Source organism: Macaca mulatta, chromosome 19 (assembly GCF_049350105.2).
Source record: "Macaca mulatta isolate MMU2019108-1 chromosome 19, T2T-MMU8v2.0, whole genome shotgun sequence".
Taxonomy (NCBI): domain Eukaryota; kingdom Metazoa; phylum Chordata; class Mammalia; order Primates; family Cercopithecidae; genus Macaca; species Macaca mulatta.
Genome location: NC_133424.1, coordinates 3,102,346 through 3,127,615, shown reverse-complemented (window position 1 = coordinate 3,127,615; position 25,270 = coordinate 3,102,346). Strand labels below are relative to the sequence as shown.

At 53.1% G+C, this 25,270-nt stretch overlaps 1 protein-coding gene and 1 long non-coding RNA gene across 8 annotated transcripts in view; both read right to left on the bottom strand.

Annotated features, from left to right (window-relative positions):
• Positions 1–18,636, bottom strand: part of TMPRSS9 (transmembrane serine protease 9) — a 64,900-nt gene extending 46,264 nt beyond the window's left edge. For 2 of the 7 annotated variants that reach the window (XM_028839869.2, XM_015122425.3), the window contains exon 1: positions 18,529–18,636. The gene's annotated coding sequence lies outside the window, so the exon portion shown is untranslated. Of the gene's footprint in view, positions 1–7,616; positions 7,751–15,365; positions 15,471–18,340; positions 18,463–18,528 lie in introns of those variants that run through there. The other 5 variants (XM_077978935.1, XM_077978936.1, XM_077978937.1 and 2 more) reach the window with 5 other exon arrangements.
• A 1,248-nt stretch (positions 18,637–19,884) lies between these two features.
• LOC144336999 (uncharacterized) lies at positions 19,885–21,846 on the bottom strand. Its single transcript, XR_013409551.1, has 2 exons — positions 20,957–21,846; positions 19,885–20,919 (listed from the first exon to the last, which is right to left on the bottom strand). It is a non-coding gene; the product is annotated as an uncharacterized LOC144336999 (long non-coding RNA).
• Between the last annotated feature and the right edge of the window lie 3,424 nt (positions 21,847–25,270).

The following is a 25,270-nucleotide window of genomic DNA, read 5'->3' as shown; positions in this document are numbered from 1 at the left end:
CTCAGGTTTGGTCTGAGGACACAGTTGCTGGAGAGCTGTTCCACATCGAGCACATTTAGAAAGCTTTGCCACCTACATTCTTGATTTCTCCCTCCAGGTATCTGATAGGGTTTGGCTGTGTCCCCACCCAAATCTCATCTTCAGTTGTAGTTCCCATAATCCCTACGTGTCATGGGAGGGACCAGGTGGAGATCATTAAATCACAGGGCTGCTTTCCCCCATCTTGTTCTCATAGTAGTGAGTTCTCACAAGATCTGATGGTTTTATAAAGGGCTTCCCCTTTGCTGGGCTTTCATTCTTCTCTCTCCTGCCACCATGTGAAGAAGGACATGTTTGCTTCCCCTTCCGCCATGATTGTAAGTTTCCTGAGGCCTCCTCAGCCATGCTGAACTGTGAGTCAATTAAACCCCTTTTTCATTTATAAATTACCTAGTCTGAGGTAGGTTTTTTGTTTGTTTGTTTGTTTTTTTAGATGGAGTCTTGCTCTGTCACCCAGGCTGGAGTGCAGTGGCACAATCTCGGCTCACTGCAACATCTGCCTCCTGGGTTCAAGTAATTCTGCCTCAGCCTCCCGAGTAGCGGGGACTACAGGCGTGCACCACCACGCCTGGGTAATTTTTTAATTTTTAGTAGAGACAGGGTTTCACCATATTGGACAGGCTGGTCTTGAACTCCTGACCTCGTGATCCACTTGCCTCAGCCTCCCAAAGTGCTGGGATTACAGGCGTGAGCCACCATGCCCAGCCTTGGGTATGCTTTCATTAGCAGCATGAGAACAGACTGACACAGTATCCCACCAACATTTACAGGGACCAATGGTCCCAGTTTGCCCAGGACTGTCCCTATTCAGCACTGAAAGTCTCATGTCTCAGGAAACCACTCAATTCCAATCAAACCAGGACAGTTGTCACCCTATAAGTAATGCCTAAACACAGTTGTCTGAGTCCATTTTTGTCCTACTGTAAATTAATACCTGAGACTGGCCAATTTATAAGGAAAAGGGGGGTCAGGTGTGGCAGCTCACGCCTGTCATTCCAACACTTTGGGAAGCCAAGGCAAGAGAATCGCTTGAGGCCAGGAGTTTGAGGCCAGCCTGGGCAACATAGTGAGACCCCATCTCTACAAAATGTAAAATTTTAAAATTGACCTTTCATGGTGGTGCATGCCAGTAGTCTCAGCTACTCAGGAGGCTGAGGCGGGAGGGTCAATCACATGGGCCCAGGAGATCGAGGCTGTAATGAGCTATGATTGTGCCAGCCTGGGTGGCAGAGTGTGACCCCATCTCTGCAAAAAAAAATGTTAAAAATTAGCCAGGCATAGTGGAACATATCTGTAGTCCCAGCTACTCGGGAGGCTGAGGCAGGAGGATCACTTGAGCCTGGGAGGTCGAGGCTACAGTGAGCTATGATCATACCACTGCACTCCAGCTTGGGTGACAGAGTGAGACCCTGTCTCAGGAAAAAAAAAAAAAAGAGAGAGAGAGAGAGAAGGAAAGATGGAGGGAAGGCAGGAAGGGAGGGAGGCAGGAAAGGAGGGAGGGAGGGGAGGGGAGTAAGAAGGGGGAAAGGAGGGGGGAAGGGGAGGGAAAGGAAGAAGGAAAGAAAGGAAGACCAGGTGTGGTGGCTCATGCCTGTAATACCAGCACTTTGGGAGGCTGGGGCAGCAGGACTGCTTGAGTCCAGGAGGTTGAGACCAGCCGGGGCAACATAGTGAGACCCCATCGCAAATAAATACATACATACATACACACAATAAAAAAGAAAGTACGAGGAACTGACATATGCAGGACTGAAATGTGAGCTGTGAGAGCCGGTGGCCAGTAACAATAGAGCCAAGAGCCCCAGGGACATCCACTGTGGGGCACACCTAAACTGTCTCCATGCAGAAATGACCACATGCAGATAGCCAGGAGTGGGGATCTGTGAACAGAAAGGGACTCAGGAGAAGCCAGCCTGCGGCCACTCCAGCTTCTCGGGTTCTGGGCACACTGGGTCAGACACGCGTTGCTGAGCCTCTGCCCCGACGCGACCCTGCCTGGCCCTCCTCGGAGCTCAGAGAAATTGCACCCTGGCAGCTGGCAGGCCTGGTGGAGAGCGGGCAGAAATCGGGCAGCAGAATCTTCCTTTGAACCACAGCTCAGAAAGAGCCTTGACTCGTCGGTCCAGAGAATCTGACAGTGTCTGGGTACATTCCTAGAAATGCATCTTGGACTCATGCCTGTCATCTCAGCACTTTGGGAGGCCAAGGACAGTGGATCATTTGAGGTCAGTTTGAGACCGGCCTGGCCAACATGACGAAACCCCATCTCTACTAAAAATACAAAAATTAGCCGGGCATGGTGGTGCATGCCTGTAATCCCAGCTACCCAAGAGGCTGAGGCAAGAGAATCACTTGAACCTGGGAGGCGGAGGTTTCAGTGAGCCAAGGTTGTGCCACTGCACTGCAGCCTGGGCAACAGAGCAAGACTGTCTCAAAAAGAAAAAAAGAGAAATGACATCTTGGGTGGGTTCTGTGGCTGCAGAATAATGAATCTGACATCCAGTTCCTAATCCCAGAATCTGTAAATATGGTGCCTTCCATGGTCATACTCTGCAGGTGGGACTGAGTGAAGGACATGGAGACGAGAGATAATCCTGATGATCTGGGGGGCCTGATATCCCCATAGTGTCCTCACGAGAGGAGGTGGGAGGGGACGGTCAGAGGGAGACTGGAAGAGGTTGTGCTGTGGCTATGAAGGGAGAGGAAGGGGCCCCGAGCAAGGGATGTAGGTGCCTCTAGACGCTGGGAAAGGCGGGAACAGATTCTTGCCTGGAGCCCCCAGGAGGGACCAGCCCTGCCCACACCTTGACTTTGGCCCAGGGAGACCCGTCTTATTCCAGCAGCACCAGGAAGCCAACACAGGCTCCCTGGGGCAGCGCTCCTCGATGCTGACTTTGGAGACAGCCGAATGGTTTACTGCGCATCTGGCATCTTTACAGGAGGAGCACCTTGCAAATGGGAGCTGTCCAACTCATAATATCCAGATCCTCACTTCACCCTGAGACTTCCAGGACTCCCAGCAAGGCAAAGAAATTCTCCAGGCCTCAGTTTCCCCAGGTCATTGATCGACTTTATCTCTTCAGTTGTAATTTTCTAGGGTATGTGTGGTGGCAATGTCATTTTTGTCTGCCCAGCATCCCTTTCTTCAATGAAGGTCCACCTCATCCCTGCTGTCCTGGTGGGGTGGCCAATCATGGTGCTAGCCACTAGGTCTGCCAATCACAATGTTTACTCCCTCTCTCTCCATCAGTGATTGGTCCACACTGAACACAACCCTGCCAATCACAGCTTCCACCCCCCCATCTCCACCCAGTGATTGGTCCACACTAGACCCTGGCCTGCCAATCACAGTATCCACTCCTCCATCTCCACCCAGTGATTGGTCCACACTAGACCCGGCCTGCCAATCACAGTATCCACCCCCCCATCTCCACCCAGTGATTGGTCCACACTAGACCCTGGCCTGCCAATCACAGTATCCACTCCTCCATCTCCACCCAGTGATTGGTCCACACTAGACCCGGCCTGCCAATCACAGTATCCACCCCCCCATCTCCACCCAGTGATTGGTCCACACTAGACCTGGCCTGCCAATCACAGTATCCACTCCTCCATCTCCACCCAGTGATTGGTCCACACTAGACCCTGGCCTGCCAATCACAGTATCCGCCCCTGCATCCCCATCAGTGATTGGTCCACACTGGACCCTGACCTGGCAATCACAGTGCTCACCCCTCCATCCCCATCAGTGATGGACCCAAGAGGTTGCATATGACCCAAGCAGGCCACCAAGTTCTTTTGGATCCTTGAGTTTCAACTTTATAAAACTGCCACTTTTTAAGACCAAAGTCTATAGAACAAGATCAGTTTCTTACGGTTCAACTAACAGAAGCAGAGACGGAGAGGCCTTCTTCCCAGTGGGGCTCCTAAACTGCCACGTGTAGACGTGGGGTCATTGGCCACCCTCTTGGTGGCCAACAGAAGGAAGAGGTCGGTGCCGTGGAGGAAGAGACCAGAAGGGGACAGAGTGGGGGGCAGGAGTCTCCACCAGGGAAGGCCTCAGCGGACACCAGAGTGCGTCTGGCACAGCCCCGCCCAGCGCCATCTCCTCCATGGGACCTGTTTAGTCATGGAGCCAAGTTCTGCGCCAGCTGGTGCCAGGATATGTAGGTTGTGAACAAACCAAGGCAGAGAGCAGGAGCTGCTACAAGGATGGTCCCTAAAGGAAACGCTCTTCGCCTCCTTTGCTGCTATCTAGAGAAGAACACAATACAATCAACACAACACAACCAACACAACATCAGGCTTAGGCACTCAGCGTCCATCCCACCAAGGCCGTAGAGGCTCATGGGCAAGAGGCCAGAGCCAGCCGGTGGTCAGAGAAGAAACCTTCCTCCAAGAACTTCTTCCAAGCCTGGTTAGGGACTCCCCAGAGACAACCAGAACAACGCAGAGGCCTCAAACAGGGTCTTTGGGTTTTTGAGGGGTGTTTGTTTGTTTTGTTTTGTTTTTTTGAGACGGAGTCTCACTCTGTCTCCAGGCTGGAGTGCAGTGGCGCAATCTCAGCTCACTGCAACCTCCGCCTCCCGGGTTCAAGCGATCTTCTCGCCTCAGCCTCCCAAGTTACTGGGACTACAGGTGTCCACCACCACACCCAGCTAATTTTTGTACTTTTAGTAGAGACAGGGTTTCACCATATTGGTTGGCTGGTCTCGAACTCCTGACCTCAGGTGATCCACCGGCCTTGGCCTCCCAAAGTGCTGGGATTACAGGCGTGAGCCACTGCACCCTACCTCTCTTATTTAAAAAAAAAAAAAAAGATTGCTGAGAGAAATCAGCAAGAAATTAATGGACAGGCAGGAGTTTGAGCCTCTCCTTGTCACGGTGAACACAAGAAAAAGGAGTCTTTGGTGCTGATGCAGTAACTTGAGAAGCAGTGAAGCCGCGGAGGGGTCAGAGTTCCGTAGCTTGGGAAAATGTTATAAGGCACTGCCCAGGTGTGCCCAATGTACACAACCTTCTAGACTCCTCTCAACTCCTCAAGGATAGACACGAGCCTTGTTTACCTCTCTGCCTTGCTCAAATCTCCCTGTAAAGTACTTTGCAAATAGTTGGTGCAGACAAAAGCATTTGTTGCTTCAGTGAAAAGCTGTCGAGTTTACCCAAGAATAAATCAGCAAAACTTTGGCTGAAAACCTCCAAGCTGCAACCTCCCTAGGCCACTTGTACGGCAAAGAAAGCAAAAGCTGGCCGGGCACTGTGGCTCATGCCTGTAATCCCAGCACCTTGAGAGGCTGAGGCGGGTGGATCGTTTGAGGTCAGGAGTTCGAGACCACCCTGGCCAACACGGCGAAACCCCGTCTCTACTAAAAATACAAAAATTAGCTGGGCGTGGTGGTGCACGCCTGTAATCCCGGCAGTGTGGGAGGCCAAAGTGGGAGGACCACTTCAGGCCAGGTTTGAGACCAACCTGCCAACATAACAAAACCCCATCTCTCCTAAAAATACAAAAAAAAAAATTAGCCAAGCATGCACCTGTAATCCCAGCTACTTGGGAGGCTGAGGCACGAGAACCATTTGAACCTGGGAGGTGGAGGTTGAAGTGAGCCCAGACTGCTCCACTGCACTCCAGCCCTGGGCAACAGAGTGAGACTGTGTCTCAAAAATCAATAAATATATAAAAATAAAAAAAGAAAGCAAAAGCTGAAGGCTGAATTCATCCTGGGTGAATTACCCATCTCATTATAATGCAAAGTCCATTTAAAACCCAAGTTTCTGACTGGGCGCAGTGGCTCACACCTGTCATCCCAGCACCTTGGGAGGCCAAGGAGGGAGGTTCACTTGAGGCCAGGAGTTTAGACCAGCGTGAGCAACATAGCGAGATTCCCATCTCCACAAAAAATAAAAATAATTAGCCAGGCGTGGTGGTGCACATCTGGGTTCCCAGCTACTTTGGAGGCTGAGGCAGGAAGATCACTTACACCCTGGAGGTCGAGGCTGCAGTGAGCTGCGATTGTGCCACTGCACTCCAGCCTGGGTGATAGAGCAAGACCTTGTCTCAGGAAAAAATAAATTTTTTTTTAAATTAAAAAAGAAAAAAGAGTTTAGAACACCCATATTTCTAAATTGAAATAAATTCTTACTAAGCTACAAAGTCCGTTTAGGGTTTTAAAAAAAACAAACAAAAAAGTCAGCCAAAACAAAATCATTTAGTGCTGGGCAGACCAAAAATAAAACCTGCCCGTTTCGATGAATCTTTATCTTATCACTCAGATGCAGTGGAGACAGCCGGTCTCAGACAAGCGGGCATTTTAATTCAGAGAAAGGCAGAGAGAGAAGGTTCTGGAAGGTCCTTCACACTGCTAATCTCAGAGTACAAAATATCTTCTAGAGTTTTATTATCTTTTTTTCCAAAGACTGGGGGTGGGAGAGAATGAAACACACAGGTAGAAGGAGGGAAGATAGCCCATTTTGAGAAACAAGAGTGGGCACGGAGGTTCACCGGTGACCTTGAAGTGGGAGGAAGCCCTTGACAAAAGGAGGTATCATTTATATTTTTTTTAAAGCAATGTAGGAGGGTAAGTTACCGGCCAGGTTTGAGAGATACGTGAGAATGCTCCCAGGCAAACCAAAAAGAAAAATGTGTCACTTTAAAACCAAAGAGATCAGTAGGAGACTCGCCCACCCGCGTTACAGGAAAAAGCTTCGAGAAGGATGGACGTGGGATCTCAGATCTGAACTGTGCACCAACATACAGTGAAGAAAAAAAGAATGGGCCGGGCATGGTGGCTCATGCCTGTAATCCCAGGACTTTGGGAGGTCAAGGCAGGTGGATCACTTGAGGTCAAGAGTCTGAGACCAGCCTGGCCCCCATCTCTACTAAAAATACAAAAATTAGCCGGGCATGGTGGCGGGCGCCTATAATCCCAGCTTGAACCCAGGAGGCGGAGTTTGCAGTGAACTGAGTCGCACCAAAATAATGAACCATCGGCATCGATGTCTCCAAATTGAGCCTGTGGCTCAACCAGCCTCTAACCCAACAGATGCCACTCTCCCGGCATCCTCTGGCCCAGTTGGGAGGCAGGAGGTCCTACTCTCATCTCAACATGGTGGTAATGGGGTGAGAGTCCCTGTCACCCAGTGACTCAGTTTGCTTTGGGGTGACCAGTTGTCCTGGTCCTGGTTTGCTCAAGGCTAGTTTTGTGTTTTTTGATTTTTGTTTTTTTGGTTTTGTTGTTGTTGAGAGGGAGTCTTGCTCTGTCACCCAGGCTGGAGTGCAGTGGCATGATCTCGGCTCACTGCAACCTCCACCTCCTGGGTTTGAGCGATTCTCCTGCCTCAGCCTCCCAGGTAACTGAGATTATAGGTGCCCACCACCACCTCCGACTAATTTTTTTTTCTTTTGTATTTCAGTAGAGACGGGGTTTTGCCGTGTTGCCCAGGGTAGTCACAAACGCCTGAGCTCAGGCAATCCGCCTGCCTCAGCCTCCCAAAGTGCTGGCGTTACAGGCGTGAGCCACTGCGCCCAGCAGCTATTCCAGTTTTAACCTGGGACCTGGGACATCTGGTCAACCTACCCACTTCTGTCTTCATCTGTCAGGAACCATCTGGAGCCATATGGGGGCCCCCAAGGAGGGACAAGCAAGGACTTTGCGAGCAGAGCCATGAGTGACTGTGAACAAGGCAGAAGCAATGTCTGTTTCCAGCCTCCAGATGAGACCAGCTGGGGAGAGTCTTGGTTCAGGGCCAGCGTGTCCTTAATGCCACTCTGAGACCTGCCAGTGTCTGTTTTCAAACAGGAGTGAGCTTCGGGCTCAGAGCCTTTGCAGAGGACATCCGGGGCCAGGGAGTAGGGTGACGGGAGGGAGGTATTGGCCTTAGGAGAAAAATTAAAGTGAGCTCCAAAAACCTCGGTCATCAAGATACATAATATTGTCACGCATTTTTTTCTCTTTTTTTTTTTTTTTTTTGAGACGGAGTCTCGCTCTGTCCCCGGGCTGGAGTGCAGTGGCCAAATCTCAGCTCACTGCAAGCTCCACCTCCCGGGTTTACGCCATTCTCCTGCCTCAGCCTCCCGAGTAGCTGGGACTACAGGCGCCCGCCACGTCGCCCGGCTAGCTTTTTGTATTTTTTTTAGTAGAGACGGGGTTTCACCCTGTTAGCCAGGATGGTCTCGATCTCCTGACCTAGTGATCCGCCCGTCTCGGCCTCCCAAAGTGCTGGGATTACAGGCTTGAGCCACCGCGCCCGGCCCATTTTTTTCTTTTTGAGTTAGGGTCTGGCTCCGTCACCCAGGCTGAAGTGCAGTGGTACAATCTCGGCTCACTGCAGCCTTGAACTCTTGGGCTCAAGTGATTCTCCTGCCTCAGCCTCCCAAGTAAATGGGACAAGTACATGCTACCACGCTGGGTTTTTCTTTTTTTTTAATTTTTGTAGAGACGAGGTCTTGCTGTGTTGTCCAGTCTGGGATATATATATATATTTTTTTTTTGAAATGAAGTCTCTGTCACCAAGGCTAGAGTGCAGTGGCACAATATTGGCTCACTCCAATCTCTGCCTCCTGGGTTCATGCAATTCTCCTGCCTCAGCCTCCCAAGTAGCTGGGATTACAGGTACACACCACCACACCTTGCTAATTTTTGTATTTTCAGTAGAGATGGGGTTTCGTTATGTTGCCCAGGCTGGTCTTGAACTCCTGACCTCAAGTGATCTGCCAGCCTTGGCCTCCCAAAGTTCTGGGATTACAGGCATGAGCCACTGCGCTTGGCCATCCTCAGTTGAGTTTCTGATGAGATCACAGCCCAGCCAACACTCTGATTGCAGCCTTGTCAGACCCTGAGCAGAGGAGCCAGCCAAACCATGCCCAGACACGCAACCCACAGAAACCACAAAACCATGAGACAGTAAACAGGAGCTGTTTCGAGTTGCTACGTTTGCGGTAATTTGCAGAAAACTAGGTCAGATGCAGTGGCTCAGGTCTGTAATCCCAGCACTTTGGGAGGCTGTGGTAGGAGGATCACTTGAGCCCAGGAGTTTGAGATTAGTGTGGGCAACATAATGAGACCCCATCTCTACCAAAAAAAAAAATCAAAAATTAGCCAGGGTGGTAGCACACACCTGTAGTCCCAGCTACCTGGGAGGCTGAGGCAGGAGGATCACTTGAGCCCAGGATGTTGAGGCTGCAGTGAGCTGTGATCAAGCCACTACACTGCAGCTTGGGTGGGGGTGACAGAGCAAGACCCTGTCTTAAAAAAACAAACAAAAGCTAATACAATCATTAACAGGCTTCTTAAATTTGACACTGACCAAACTGAGCTCTCATATCCCTCCTCACTCTTCTCATCTTCACAAAAATACCTGCTCCTCCCAGTCTTCCCAGTTCAGACAGCAGCTTCACTTTTATAGTCACTCGGGTACAAAAATTTTTTTTAAAAACCTGGGTTTGGCCGGGCGCAGTGGCTCACGTCTGTAATCCCAGCGCTTTGGGAGGCCGAGGTGGGTGGATCACCTGAAGTCAGGAGTTCGAGACCAGCCTGGCCAACATGGTGAAACCCCATCTGTACTAAAAATACAAAATTAGCTGGGTGCGGTGGCACACACCTGTAATCCCAGCTACTCAGGAGGCTGAGGCAGGAGAATCGCTTGAACTCGGGAGGCGGAGGTTGCAGTGAGCTGAAATTGTACCACTGTGCTCCAGCCTGGGTGACAGAGCGAGACTCTGTCTAAAAATAAAAATAAAATAAAAAATAAACTGGGTTTATCCTTGATGCCCTGGCACATCCCAAACCCAGTCCATCCAAAAACATTGTGGGGCCATCTGCAGGGTAGATCTAGAATTGGGACCCTATGCCATGTTTAGCCCGGTCTAAGCAGAGCATTGCCCAGACTCCCAAAATGCCATTTCCATCTTCCCCTTCCTGGGTCTGTTCTCAATGGGGAGCCTCAGGGAGACAGCTAAGACCCGTGTCAGATGCCGTCCCGCCTCTGCCCAAACCTCCCCACAGCGACCGGGTCTAACCGTCCTCATCTCCAACCCCTCCCTCCCTCAGCCCCAGCTGCAATGGCCCCCTCGCTGATCCCCAAACACACACAGCATGGTCCAGCCTCAGGGCCTTTGCACAGGCTGTGTCTCCTGCCTGACATACTCAGCTATATCCTCCTGGCAGTCACCCCACTGTGCCCTTCACATTCTCTGCTTTATTTTTATTTTTATTTTATTTATTTATTTTTTTGAGACGGAGTCTCGCTCTGCCGCCCAGGTTGGAGTACAGTGGCCGGATCTCAGCTCACTGCAAGCTCCGCCTCCCAGGTTTACGCCATTCTCCTGCCTCAGTCTCCCGAGTAGCTGGGACTACAGGCGCCCGCCACCTCGCCCGGCTAGGTTTTTGTATTTTTAGTAGAGACGAGGTTTCACCGTGTTAACCAGGATGGTCTCGGTCTCCTGACCTCGTGATTCGCCCGTCTCGGCCTCCCAAAGTGCTGGGATTACAGGCTTGAGCCACCGTGCCCGGCCTATTTTTATTTTTTTTGACCGCCACGTGCTGTCTCTCCATTCCGTAGCCTAATGCTTCCGGAAAGAGCAAGTTATTTCCCTCTGCACCTCCAGCCCCACAAATCCAGAGAGTTACACTTTGATAACTATAGCTGGTACATCATTCCTCAAGAGCTATAACACTGAAAAATATTCCTTTAATAAAAATAAGTGGATAAGACCCGGCATGGTGGCTCATGCCTGTAATCCCAACATTTTGGGAGGCTGAGGCAGGTGGATCACTTGAGGTCGGGTGTTTGAGACCAGCCTGGCCAACATGGTGAAATCTGTCTCCACTAAAAATACAAAAATTAGCCAGTCATGGGCCGGGTGCAGTGGCTCACGCCTGTAATCCCAGCACTTTAGGAGGCCAAGGCGGGAAGATCACGAGGTCAGGAGATCGAGACCATCTTGGCTAACACGGTGAAACCCCATCTCTACTAAAAATAGAAAAAATTAGCTGGGCGTGGTGGCGGGTGCCTGTAGTCCCAGCTACTTGGGAGGCTGAGGCAGGAGAATGGTGTAAACCCGGGGGGCGGAGCTTGCAGTGAGCTGAGATGGCATCACTGCACTCCAGCCTGGGCGACAGAGCAAGACTCCCTCTGATAGATAGATAGATAGATAGATAGATAGATAGATAGATAGATAGATAAGCAAGCCAGTCATGGTGGCATGCACCTGTAATCCCAGCTACTTGGGAGGCTGAGGCAGGAGAATCACTTGAACCCAGGAGGCAGAGGTTGCAAGGAGCTGAGATTCCACCACTGCACTCCAGCCTGGGCAATGGAGCAAGACTCCGTCTCGGGGAAAAAAAAAAAAAGGTAGATAAGCATTTTCTGTGTGACAGGTGTTATATTAAAATTTACAGTTATCATCTCATTTATTGCCACAGTTCTCCTGTGAGACTGGTTCTATTCTGACCAAAGACAAACTGGAGGCACAGAAGAGTTAGGTAACTTGCCTAAGGTTATAGATGTGGTGGTTTCTAAATATCCCCCACAATTATTTGCTCTCCTCACCTAGCAGAAGCTAATTTCCCTCTCTTTGAGTGTGTGTTGGACTTATTGACTCACTTGTAAAGAATAGAATATACCAGAAGCAAGGGAGCTAGACTTCTGAGGTTAGATCATAGAAGCACTATGGCTTTGTTCTTTCTCTCCTGTGAATCACTAGCCCTGGATGAAGCAAGCAGCCATGTTGTCAGGATGCTCAAGCAGCACTATGGTGATTCCCACGTGGTGAGGAACTGAGGCCTCCCACCAACAGCCGCATGAGGGCACCAGCTTGGGAGTGGCTCCTCCTGCCCCAGACAAGCTTTCAGATGAGGCAGCCCTGGCCCATGTATTTTTTTTTTAAACAGAGTCTCACTCTGTCGCCCAGGCTGGAGTGCAGGGGCATGATCTCGGCTCACTGCAAGCTCCACCTACTGGATTCACGCCATTCTCCTCCTCAGCCTCCTGAGCAGCTGGGACTACAGGCATCCACCACCATGCCCAGATAATTTTTTGTATTTTTAGTAGCTGTGATTACAGGCACATGCCACCATGACTTAGCCACTGGCTTATTATTTTTTTTTTTTTGAAAGGGAGTCTCACTCTGTCTCCCAGGCTGGAGTGCAGTGGCAGGATCTCAGCTCACTGCAAGCTCCGCCCCCCCCGGGTTTACACCATTCTCCTGCCTCAGCCTCCCCAGTAGCTGGGACTACAGGCACCCACCAGCATGCCCAGGTAATTTTTTGAATTTTTAGTAGAGATGGGGTTTCACTGTGTTAGCCCCAATCTCCTGACCTTGTGATCCACCCACCTTGGCATCCCAAAGTGCTGGGATTACAGGCGTGAGCCACCGTGCCCAGCCCCTGGCCTATGTCTTAACTGCAACGTCATGAGAGACTCTGGGCCAGAACCACCCAGATAAATCCCTCCCAAATCCTTGCTCCACAAAAACTGTGACATAATAAATGTCTGTTTTTTTAGTTGGCTAACTTTGGGAGACATTTGTTATGCAGTAACCAATAACCAATACACAGGACTGCAGGTCCCAGGGATCTTCTGTCTGGTGTTCTTTTTTATTTACTTTTTTGTTTTTTGAGATGGGGTTTCACTCTGTCACCCAGGCAGGAGTGCAGTGATGCAATCACAGCTCACTGAAGCTTCAACCTCCTGGGCTCAAGCAATCCTCCCATCTCAGCCTCCTGAGTAGCTAGGACTACAGGCGCATGCCACCACACCCAGCTAATTTTTTAAAACTTTGGTAGAGACAGGGTCTCCCTCTCTGCTTTAATGTTTTCTAGTCACTCAAAACCACGGTTCAACCTCTAAAAGGAGAAATTCTGGCCCTTGGGTTCCCTTTTTTTTCCAAGCAGCTTCAATAAAACCCAAAGGTTCACCTCAGCTTCATTCTTGAGCTTCTAAATTTCTTTTTTTTTTTTTTTTTTTTGAGACAGAGTCTCGCTCTGCCGCCCAGGCTGGAGTGCAGTGGCGTGATCTTGGCTCACTGCAAGCTCCGCCTCCCGGGTTCACGCCATTCTCCTGCTTCAGCCTCCCGAGTAGCTGGGATTACAGGCGCCCGCCACCTCGCCCGGCTAGTTTTTTTTTTGTATTTTTTAGTAGAGACGGGGTTTCACTGTGTCAGCCAGGATGGTCTCGATCTCCTGACCTCGTGATCCGCCTGTCTCGGCCTCCCAAAGTGCTGGGATTACAGGCTTGAGCCACCGCGCCCGGCCAGAGCTTCTAAATTTCTTCTGTTTCTCCATCTCTTCTTTTTTTAAAATTATTTATTTATTTATTTATTTATTTTGAGACAGAGTCTGGAGTGCAGTGGTGTTATCACAGCTCACCACAGCCTGCAATTCCTGGGTTGAAGCCATCCTCCCACCTCAGCTTCCTAAGTAGCTGGGGCTATGGGTGCACACCACCATGCCTGGCTGATTTTTAAATTTTTGTACAGATGGGGTCTTGCTATCTTGCTGAGCTGGTCTCAACTTCCTGTGCTCAAGTGATCCTCCTGCCTCAGCCTCCCAAATAGGTGGGACTACAAGCCGGTACCATCACACCCCCAGCCTCGGTCTCAGCTCTTTGGCTGTCTTGACCACCTGTCTGTGTAGGTTTTTTTGTTTTTGTTGGTTTGTTTGACTTTTCCTTCACCTAATCCAAGATGATCACAGTTTTCGGACACCTCCATCCCATTCGATTCCCCATCCTTGGTCCCACGGCAGCCAAAGCCCGTTTATGGAACGGGCAGCTGTTGTCTGTCCCCTGTCCTCGGGCCTGAATCTAGCCGGGAAAACCTCCCCTCCTCCATCGCCCCAACATCATGAAATAAATCACTCAGCAAGCCTACAGGAAATTTAATAAGCTTGGTCTTTTTTTTTTTTTTTTTCATTTTGTCTATGGTCTTTTTGTTAGCTTTCATGGGAAGAGGTGTTTGTGAGAAAACTATCTGCAGCAATGATATCTTGTGTTCTCTCAGCTTTATAATGTGGACAGAGGAGAAGGGAGTCAGTAATCGTGTGGGAGGGAAAACGCTGATAAACATGAGTGATACCAAGGGAAACAGAGAAACGCAGAGATTAAAAAATAACCTTCCAAGTGCTCACGAGTTGTATCATTTAAAATTAACACAGCTCCTAAATGCAATGTGGGATCCTGGATTCCAACGTAGAACAGAAATATCAGGGGGAAGACTGAGTGCGGCACCTACGGGGATGCCTTAGTTTTGCTCTTTGTTCTATGGTCAAAGGTATCAACGCAAGGGGACACCGGGTGGAGGGTGTGTGTGCGGGGACTCTCTGCACCATCTTCGCAACTAAAATTATCCCCCCAAATTTTTTTTAATAAAGGTAACGCGTAAACAAAACAACAAAGGGCTGGGTGCTGTGGCTCCCACCTGTAATCTCAGCGCTTTGGGAGGTCAAGGTGGATTCCTTGAGCCCAGGAATTCAAGACCAGCCTGGGCAACATAGTGAGACCCCATCTCTACAAAGCAACAACAGTGAAGAAAGCCTCTTATGCAGTTATGAGCGGATTACCCAGAATATGTTATCCTCTGCGTCCATTTCAGAGCCACACATAGAAACATCAGTGGTTCAGAACAGCCTGCGGGGCTGCCTCAACCATCAACTTCAATGAAACCCCAAGGTTCGCCTCAGCTTCATTCTTGGGCTCCTAAATTTCTTCTCTTTCTCCATCTTTCATTATTTATTTATTTATTTGAGACAGGGTCTCACTCCGTCACCCAGGCTGGAGTACAGTGGTGCAATCACAGCTCACTGCAGCCTCCAACTCCCGGGCTCAAGCAATCCTCCCATCTCAGCCTCCTGAGTAGCTGGGACTACAGGTGCTGGGTCCCAACAGCGTCCTGTTGGTGTAGGGCTCACAGGCTTACGAGAGTTGATCCATCCCTCCCAATAATCTCAGGGTACGCAGGTCCAGCTAATATCAGTATGCCCATTTACAGAGGAGGAGATTGAGGTGCGCGCTCTCTCTCACACACACACACACACACACACAGACACACACACACATAGAGTTCTTGGAATTTCAGTGACTCTTCCACGTTGCTGAGCAGCTTCTCTGTTATGCTCCCCAGCTAAGCCAGGTGAGCCTTGGGGACCGAGGGACACAGGGCCAGGAGCTGTAAACCCTGCCCCAGTGTCGGTGCCCAGGGTCCAGTCCTGCCTCCCCAGGCACCAGCTCCACCACCCACAGTTGCACGCACAGATGCACGGGGAAATCACGTGACTTCACTCCCTCCCACACACTCGCCTGTCCCCCCACCCCTCCCCAACAGCTCCTACATAAAATCTGCACCCATGTGTCCACTGTCAGAGAAGCAACGCCTTTGCCTTCATTCTGCCCTCACTTGGGATCCGTCTACGATGGCTCCACGTCGCCGCAAAGCCCTTAACCAACCACAGTGACAACAGGGTTTGAACTCCCATGCTCCAGCGTTCCTGCAAGCCCACGCACCAGCAGACAGAGTGCACAGCCTGGGCAACCGACCACCAACACCTGTTGCCTAAGGACTCTCCAAGCTCCATATTTTACACCCTAAATATCCCAAATTCTCAAAGGGAACTTTCGAGTGTGCATGAATGCTCTTTAGGGATGGGACCCAAAGTGCAGTGGGTCGCACGGTCCCCGGTTCACGTTCACATGCTGTGTGCAGCGGGGCACACACGGACTCCCATTCCGTGTGGCAGGACAAGCAGGCCCCGTGAGGCTCTGCAGGGTCCAATTACCCCCTGGTCAGGCCAGCCTGAGCACTGGGACCCTCATCCCCACGCCCAGATGAGAAGACTAGGAAGGGTGGATTTCCACACACAACCACCACCTCACACAACACAACCACACAACCACACACAACACATAACCACACACAACCTCACACAACCAAACACAACCACACACCACACATTACAACACAACTGCACAAATCTCACATACAATGACCATACAGCCAAACAACTTCACACATTTGGTCATACACTGATACAGTCACAACTCAACCATACACAGTCACACACAGATACGGTTACACACATTGCCACAATCATATGCAATCACACACAATTATACAACCATACACAACCACACAAAGTCATCCGTAAAATCATACAAATCTCATCATGCGTTCACACACACAACCATATGCTATAACCACACAGCTGCAGAAACCTCCCACGCAACACGCAACCACACACGGTCTCACACATGCAGTCACACACCCATACACACAATTACCCCTCCGCCACAATCACAAGGCACAATGACACACATTGCTGCACACAGCCACACGATCTCACACAACCACAATCCTATGCAATCACACAAACATCATGACATAACTATACGCAACCACACATGACCACACAACCGTACAACTCAGTTATACAGCCATGGACACACAACCACACAATTACACCACCATACACAACCACGCATGACCACATGACACACGACCACACCATACACAATCACACAATTACACAACATAAACAATCACGCATGACCACGCACATAATACACAATCACACACAAATCACACACGGCCATACGCAACCACAGACACAATTATATATATTGCCACACACAACCACACATCACACACAATCACAAGACCACACACAATCACACACAGCCACACAGCCACCTCACCCAGAATCTCACACAGCCCCGCCCGGCCGAGCCCTAGGAAAGGTCAGGAAGTCAGGACCACAGCTGTCCTGCACAGCATCCCTGACCTGCAAGGCGGCGGCCACCACGCGGACCACAAGGTGTTTGGGGCCATGAAGTCCCGCGGGGCAGTGCCCGAACCTGTTGGCAAGTCCCCAAAACCTTTGGCAACCCCGGGAGCCCATGCCTGGGTCTGAAGCCTGGTTTGACCCCCTATAAAATGAGGGAGGGAAACCGAAGGTCCCCGGGCCACAGAAGACCCTTGAGCACAGACCCTGTCCTGGGACCCCTCCCCAGTTCCCAGAATGTGGGTCACTCCTGATCACTTGGGGATAACGCCAAGGTCCCCAGCCTGGGTTCCTGCCGGGCTAACTGAATCCAGGAGGACCCTCCCCCAGGGCAAATGCCGATAACCAACCTCATCTCAGGCCTTTCACTCTCCAATTGTTACCTGAAACGTCCCTGTGTGTGTTTACTCAGAAGTGCTCCCAGGATGAGAACTGGAGCAGGAGGAGACGCTCCAGTCAGATGCCCGGCACCCCACCCTAGACTCGCTCCCACCCCAGCCCAGCACCCTATCCCAGCCCCGCACCCCACCCCAGACTCGCTCCCACCCCTCCCCAGCACCCTATCCCAGCCCCGCACCCCACCCCAGACTCGCTCCCACCCCAGCACCCTATCCCAGCCCCGCACCCCACCCCAGACTAGCTCCCACCCCACCCCAGCACCCTATCCCAGCCCCGCACCCCACCCCAGACTAGCTCCCACCCCAGCCCAGCCCCACACCCCACCCCAGCCCCACACCCTACCCCAGCCCTGCCTCCCAACACAGCCTCGCCTCCCATCCCAGCCCTGCTCCCCACCCCAGCCTCGCCTCCCACCCCAGCTTGGCCTCCCACCCCAGACCCCACCCCAGTAGCTGTCAGCCGCTTTCCTGCTGCTCCTGACCCCAGAGGGCTCCAGGCTGATGCTTGATTCTTGCTTTAGGTGAAGTTCACGGGTAGAAAAGAAAGGAGGACTCTGGGTGCGGATGGGGATGGGGAGGGCTTCGGTCGTCCCAGGCCCCTCCACGAACCAGGCTGCATCTAGGCAATTCAGTTGCATCCACACAATCCCAGCTACCTCCACACACCCTGGCCGCATCTACCCAGGCTGACCTCATCTACAAACCTCAGCCACATCTACACAGGTTAGATACATCCACGCAACCCCGGCCACATCTACACACCGCACCTGCGCCCACGCAACCCCGGCGGCATCTACACACCGCACCTGCGCCCAGGCAACCCCGGCGGCATCTACACACCGCACCTGCGCCTACGCGACCCCGGTCAGTCCATACAATCCCGGCTGCATCTACACACCGCACCTGCGCCCACGCAACCCCGGCGGCATCTACACACCGCACCTGCGTCCACGCAAACCCAGTCAGTCCATACAACCCCGGCTGCATCTACACAACGCACCTGAGTCCACACAACCCTGGCCACATTTACACACCGCACCTGAGTCCACACAACCCTGGCCACATTTACACACCGCACCTGCATCCACACAACCCCGGCCGCATCTACACAACCTGGCCATGTCTACATACCCAAGTGGCGTCCACACAGCCTCAGTTGCCTCTACACAACCCCAGTGGTGTCTACACAGCCTGGCTGCATCTACACAACCCCGCCATGTCTACCCAGCCCCAGAGGCGACCACACAACCCCAGGGCTTGGGAAACGGGGTTGGAGGAAGCGGGGGCTGTTCTGAGGTGCGGGGGCGACCGCGACTCACCGCACTTCGGAAGACGAGGCTGCACCGCTGCTGCCCAGATCCCGCCGGCCCCGAAGCGGAGCAGAAGCTGGAGCTGGGCCCTGGGCTGGAAGAAGGGAGGAGTGGGGCGGAGCCGGGTGGGGGAGCCGCCCTCACCCCCGCCCCCCGCCAAGCCCCTTCCCCGGCGACGCCTGCGACGGGCCAGAGGTGCCGCCCAGGCTTGGGGTCTCCGGAGGACAGGGGTCCCAGGGCTCTGCGACCTCCACCCTGGATACCCACCCCTGGCGGGAGCCGGCCCAGAATGGAAGACGATGGGGACGGGTGGAGTTGGGGGTAGCCAGGGATGGGAGTGGGCCCCGCCGCCGGGAGCCATGGGGTCGGGGGGTCCCGGCAGAGTGGGCGCTGTGGGCAGGTGGGCCCACCTGGGCAGGTGACCCGGGACAGGGCGCAGGGAGGGGTGCGCCCAGGACAGCCCTGAGGGCAGGTGCTAAGGGCATTTTCTTTTTTTTCTTTTCTTTTTTTTTTTTTTTGAGACGGAGTCTCGCTCTGTCGCCCAGGCTGGAGTGCAGTGGCCGCATCTCAGCTCACTGCAAGCTCCGCCTCCCGGGTCTACGCCATTCTCCTGCCTCAGCCTCCCGAGTAGCTGGGACTACAGGCGCCCGCCACCTCGCCCGGCTAGTTTTTTGTATTTTTTAGTAGAGACGGGGTTTCACCGTATTAGCCAGGCTGGTCTCGATCTCCTGACATTGTGATCCGCCTGTCTCGGCCTCCCAAAGTGCTGGGATTACAGGCTTGAGCCACCGCGCCCGGCCAGGGCATTTTCTAGGGAGCTGGTGTAACCTGTGTGTGTGTGCTGTTTTTTTTTTTTTTTTTTTTCTGTCTGTCGCTCAGACTGGAGTGCAGTGGCGCGATCTTAGCTCACTGCAGCCTTGACCTCCCAGGCTCAGGTGATCCTCCCACTTCAGCGTCTGGAGTAGCTGGGACCACAGGAGCCTGCCACTACACCAGACTAATTTTTGTATTTTTAGTAGATAGGGTCTCATCATGTTGCCCGGGATGATGGAACTACAGTATTTTTTTAATAAAACATTTTAATTGTTTTATAAATAGAGACGGGGTCTTGCCATGTTGCCTAGGCTGGTCTCAAACTCCTGGGCTGAAGCCATCCTCCCACCTTGGCCTCCCAAAGTGCTGGGATTACAGGAGTGAGCCACCCTGCCCAGCCTAAACGTTTTAGAGTTTTAGATTCCCACAAAATGTGCAGATAGTTCAGAACTCCCGTGTGCCACATCCCAGGCCCCCTGTTCCCGGCATCCAGGCCAGTGGGATACATTTGTCTCAATCAATGAACAAATACTGATGCATCACTGTTAAGTGGAGTCCACACTTGATTCCGGTTTACTCAGTTTCCCCCAGTTTCCTGCTCAGGGCACCACCCGGGATCCCACATGGCATTGAGGCGTTGCGTCTCCTTGGGTCTCTCCGGGCTGTTGCAGTTTCCCAGACGTTCCTGTTTCTGACCCCCGCACCCTCCCGGGGAAGGAGATCACGTTCCCGTTTCTGACCCCTGCACGCTCCCGGGGAAGGAGGTCACGTTCCCGTTTCCGACCCCCTGCACGCTCCCGGGGAAGGAGGTCACGTTCCCGTTTCTGACCCCCTGCGCGCGCTCCCGGGGAAGGAGGTCACGCTCCCGGGGAAGGAGGTCACGTTCCCGTTTCTGACACCTGCACGCTCCCGGGGAAGGTCACATTCCTGTTTCTGACCCCCTGCGCGCTCCCGGGGAAGGAGGTCACGTTCCCGTTTCTGACCCCTGCACGCTCCCGGGGAAGGTCACGTTCCTGTTTCTGATCCCTGCACGCTCCCGGGAAAGGAGGTCACGTTCCCGTTTCTGACCCCTGCACGCTCCCGGGGAAGGAGGTCACGTTTCCGTTTCTGACCCCCCCTGCGCGCTCCCGGGGAAGGAGGTCACGTTCCCGTTTCTGACCCCTGCGCGCTCCCGGGGAAGGAGGTCACGTTCCCGTTTCTGACCCCTGCGCGCTCCTGCGGAAGGAGGTCACGTTCCTGTTTCTGACTCCTGCACGCTCCTGCAGAAGGAGGTCACGTTCCTGTTTCTGACCCCTGCACGCTCCTGCAGGAGGTCACGTTCCCGTTTCTGACCCCCTGCGCGCTCCCGGGGAAGGAGGTCACGTTCCCGTTTCTGACCCCTGCGCGCTCCCGGGGAAGGAGGTCACGTTCCCGTTTCTGACCCCTGCACGCTCCTGCGGAAGGAGGTCACGTTCCTGTTTCTGACCCCCTGCACGCTCCTGCAGAAGGAGGTCACGTTCCCGTTTCTGACCCCTGCACGCTCCTGCGGAAGGAGGTCACGTTCCTGTTTCTGACTCCTGCACGCTCCTGCAGAAGGAGGTCACGTTCCTGTTTCTGACCCCTGCACGCTCCTGCAGGAGGTCACGTTCCCGTTTCTGACCCCCTGCGCGCTCCCGGGGAAGGAGGTCACGTTCCCGTTTCTGACCCCTGCGCGCTCCCGGGGAAGGAGGTCACGTTCCCGTTTCTGACCCCTGCACGCTCCTGCGGAAGGAGGTCACGTTCCTGTTTCTGACCCCCTGCACGCTCCTGCAGAAGGAGGTCACGTTCCCGTTTCTGACCCCTGCACGCTCCCGGGGAAGGAGGTCACGTTCCCGTTTCTGACCCCTGCACGCTCCTACGGAAGGAGGTCACGCTCCCGGGGAAGGAGGTCACGTTCCGGTTTCTGACCCCTGCACGCTCCTGCGGAAGGTCACGTTCCTGCGGAAGGAGGTCACGCTCCCGGGGAAGGAGGTCACGTTCCGGTTTCCGACCCCTGCACGCTCCCGGGGAAGGAGGTCACGTTCCCGTTTCTGACCCCTGCACGCTCCTACGGAAGGAGGTCACGCTCCCGGGGAAGGAGGTCACGTTCCGGTTTCTGACCCCTGCACGCTCCTACGGAAGGAGGTCACGCTCCCGGGGAAGGAGGTCACGTTCCGGTTTCTGACCCCTGCACGCTCCTGCGGAAGGAGGTCACGTTCCTGCCGAAGGAGGTCACGCTCCCGGGGAAGGAGGTCACGTTCCGGTTTCCGACCCCTGCACGCTCCCGGGGAAGGAGGTCAGGTGTTCGGCAGGACACTTCTCAAGTGGGTTTGTCTGGTGTTTCTCTCCCTCATGGTCAGACTGGGTGGCCTTGGTTTTGACTGTGCCACCCGCTGCCTCGCTGGCTGCCTCTCCTGCTTAGTCACGAAGTTGTTCACATTCCTCCATGCCGTCGAAGGAGACCGTGCACTTCGTTAGAACCACCGTCTCATCTCTTATCTCAAGATACTTTGGGGACATCTTTTTTTTGGAACTGTGAGCGACCAGCCCCATTTTATTACCATTGGCAGCAACGTCTTTGTGCCTTAAGTGGTGATTTGCTTTTGAGAAGTGCTGCAAGCCCTGGGGAGCCAAGCCTGGTTATGCAGGGAGAGCAATCCTGGAGGATCCACCTCCTGGGTCCCCATTTCCCCAGCCGCCTGCAGAATGATCCAGTCTATTGAGTATGTGCTGTGTGCCCAGCACTCAGCAGGGACTCCACTAGGTTCTCATGATGGCCTCACAAAAGTAGTTGTCACCTCCTTTTAGGCAGAACAGGTGGCTACAGCCCTGAGAGCCAGTCATCCAGCTCCTGGGATGCAAGCTGGGGCTCCACATCCAGGACCTCCCATTGCTGCATTCTCCTGCCCACCCTCCTGTTGGGCGGCGGGCTGCGGCTGGTTCCCAAGAGGCATTTCTAACCTTCTCTGAGCTGTGTGGAGAAGAGTCTGTGACCCCACGGGAACCCCCTCCTCTATTTCTCAGGGCCATTGGTGGACTCTTTCCAGAATTCCACCCTCTCACCTTCTGATGACTTCCCACCTGGCCCCAAACACTGAGTCCTGGTTCCTTGTGCAGCTATAGCAGCTCTCTGCCTGGGCCAGAGGGGGTGCTTAGTAGAGGACCTGGCACACGGCAGTGATGACTGGTGGGTGAATGAGTGTGTGTGGATGGGTGGTTCAGTGATGGAGGGAGGGAAGGAGGGAGAAAGGGAGGGAGGGATGGATGGATGGACAGACGGATGGACGGTACATGAGTGGATGGATAGATGGGTGTATGTGTGGATGGGTGGGTGAGTGGGTAGATGAATGGATGGGTGGATGGATAGATGGATGGGTAGGTGAGTAGATGGGTGGATGGGTAAATGGATGAGTGGGTGGGTGGTTGGATGGCTGGGTGAATGGATGGGTAGATGGATGGATGGATGGGTAGACGGATGGTGGGGGGTAAATAATGGGTGGATAGATGGGTAAATGGATGGATGAGTGGATGGGTGGGTGGATGGATGAATGGCTAGATGGGCACGTGGATGGATGGATTGGTGGGCAGATGAATAGGTGGATGGATGGGTAAATGGGTGGGTGGGTGGATGAATGAATGGGTAGACGGGTGGATAGATGGGTGAGTGGGTGGGTGAATGGATGGGCAAATGGATGGATGAGTAGATGAATGGGTGGATGGATGGATGGGTAAATGGATGAATGGGTGTGTAGATGGGTGGGTTTGTGGGTGAGTGGGTGGGTGGGTGGGTGGGTGGATGGATGGATGGATGGATGGATGGATGTGTGGATGGGTAAATGGATGGACAAATGGATGGTGGATCGATGGAGACGGATGGGCGGATGAGTAGGTAGATAGATGGATGGGTGTGTGGATAGATGGATGAATGGGTGGGTGGGTGGATGGATGGTTGGATAACTGGGTGGATGGTTGGTAACTGGGTGGATGGGTATGTGGATAGGTGGATGGATGGTTGGATAAATGGATAGGTGTGTGGATGGGTGTGTGGATGGGTGGGTGGATGGATGGATGGGTGTGTGTGGATGGGTGTGTGTGTGGATGGATGTTGGATAAATGGATGGGTGGATGATGAGTGGATGGACAGGTAGATAAATGGATGAGTGGGTGGACAGGTGAATGGGTAGATGGATGGATGGATAAATGGGTGGATGGGTGTGTGTATAGATGGTTAGATAAATGGGTGGATGAAGGGTATGTGGATGGATGGATGGATAACTGAACAGATAGGTGGGTGGGTGGGTGTGTGGATGAACAGATGGATAAATAAGTGGACAGGTGTGTGGACAAATGGTTGGATAAATGGGTGGATGGATGGGTGGATGGTTAGATAAATGGGTGGGTGGATAAAAAATTTGTAAGCTCTGGTCAGCCTAGTGAAAGAAGATCACTATTGTTACCGCATTATTCCACTTTGTAACTTAAACTGCAAGACAGAGGTGTGCTCCCCGCGAAAAGAAACAAAATATCCCCCCCAGTGCCAAGGAGCAGGTTGTTTCCATTTCCCCAGCTCTACCCGACATCCCGGGGTGTGTGACCCGGACAGTCAGGGTGTGTACACACCCCCGGGCTTGGACACCTGCGAGCCTGGCAGGAGCTCTCCGTCTTCCTGAACCAAGTGTGTCACTAACACAAAAGTCACGACTGCTTCTAAGCGTCCAACCAGACGGCTGATTTGGTGGCATTCTGGCCGCCATGCCTTGCAGTGGGTACAAATGACTAACCCACTTTCCAGACGACAGGAAGTTAGAGGCGGAGGGACTTGCCCACAACCACAGGCGGTCACAGGTGGAGGCGGTGTCAGCCCAGGGCTCCAGGCACTGAGTCCCGACTGTAACCTTCAGCCCTGGGGCTCAAGTCCACCGGAGCTAATGACATAGCGAGTTTTTCTTTTCCTGGACAGGACGAATCACCACTAGAGGCACGCAGGGGAGGAGTGTTCAGAGCCATTGCTAGGTGGTCTCTGAGCAGTGATTTCCCCTGTGGAAAGGCCATCCGGGGTGCTCCTTCTGGAGTGCATCGATGAACTGCTCAGGTCAAAAAACCGAAACATACTTGTGACTTCAAATATTCTCGAATTCGCTTTCCGTGATTAAGCCGTCCCGTCCCCAGTGGGTTTGAATTCAGCTTTGCTGTGAGTGGTAAGGCCTGAGCCTCCATCTCCGACTGTGTCCTTACCCTGTTTCACATTAAGGCCAAGGGCGTCACACTGCCAGGCAGTCGTGGCTTGGCTCAGGGCCTGCAGGAATCCACATCTCTGATCCCTTACAGTCATGCAGCCTCAGAGGCTGGCTGGGTTTTTTTTTTTTTTTTTTTTTTGAGACGGAGTCTGGCTCTGTCGCCCGGGCTGGAGTGCAGTGGCCGGATCTCAGCTCACTGCAAGCTCCGCCCCCCGGGTTTACGCCATTCTCCTGCCTCAGCCTCCCGAGTAGCTGGGACTACAGGCGCCCGCCGCCTCGCCCGGCTAGTTTTTTTGTATTTTTTAGTAGAGACGGGGTTTCACCGTGTTCGCCAGGATGGTCTCGATCTCCTGACCTAGTGATCCGCCCGTCTCGGCCTCCCAAAGTGCTGCGATTACAGGCTTGAGCCACCGCGCTCGGCTTGTTTTTTGAGACAGGGTCTCGCTCTGTCGCCCAGGCTGGAGTGCGGTGGTGTGATCACAGCTCACTGCAGCCTTGACCTCCTGGGCTCAAGTAATTCTCCCACCCCAGCCTCCAGAACAGCTGGGACCACCGGTGTGTGCCACCATACCCAGGTAATTTTTGTAGAGACGGGGTCTTGCTACGTTGCCCAGGCTGGTCTTAAACTCCTAGGCTCAAGCAGTCCTCCAGCCTCAGCCTCCCAAAGTGCTGGGGTGACAGGCGTGAGCCACCGTGCCCAGCCT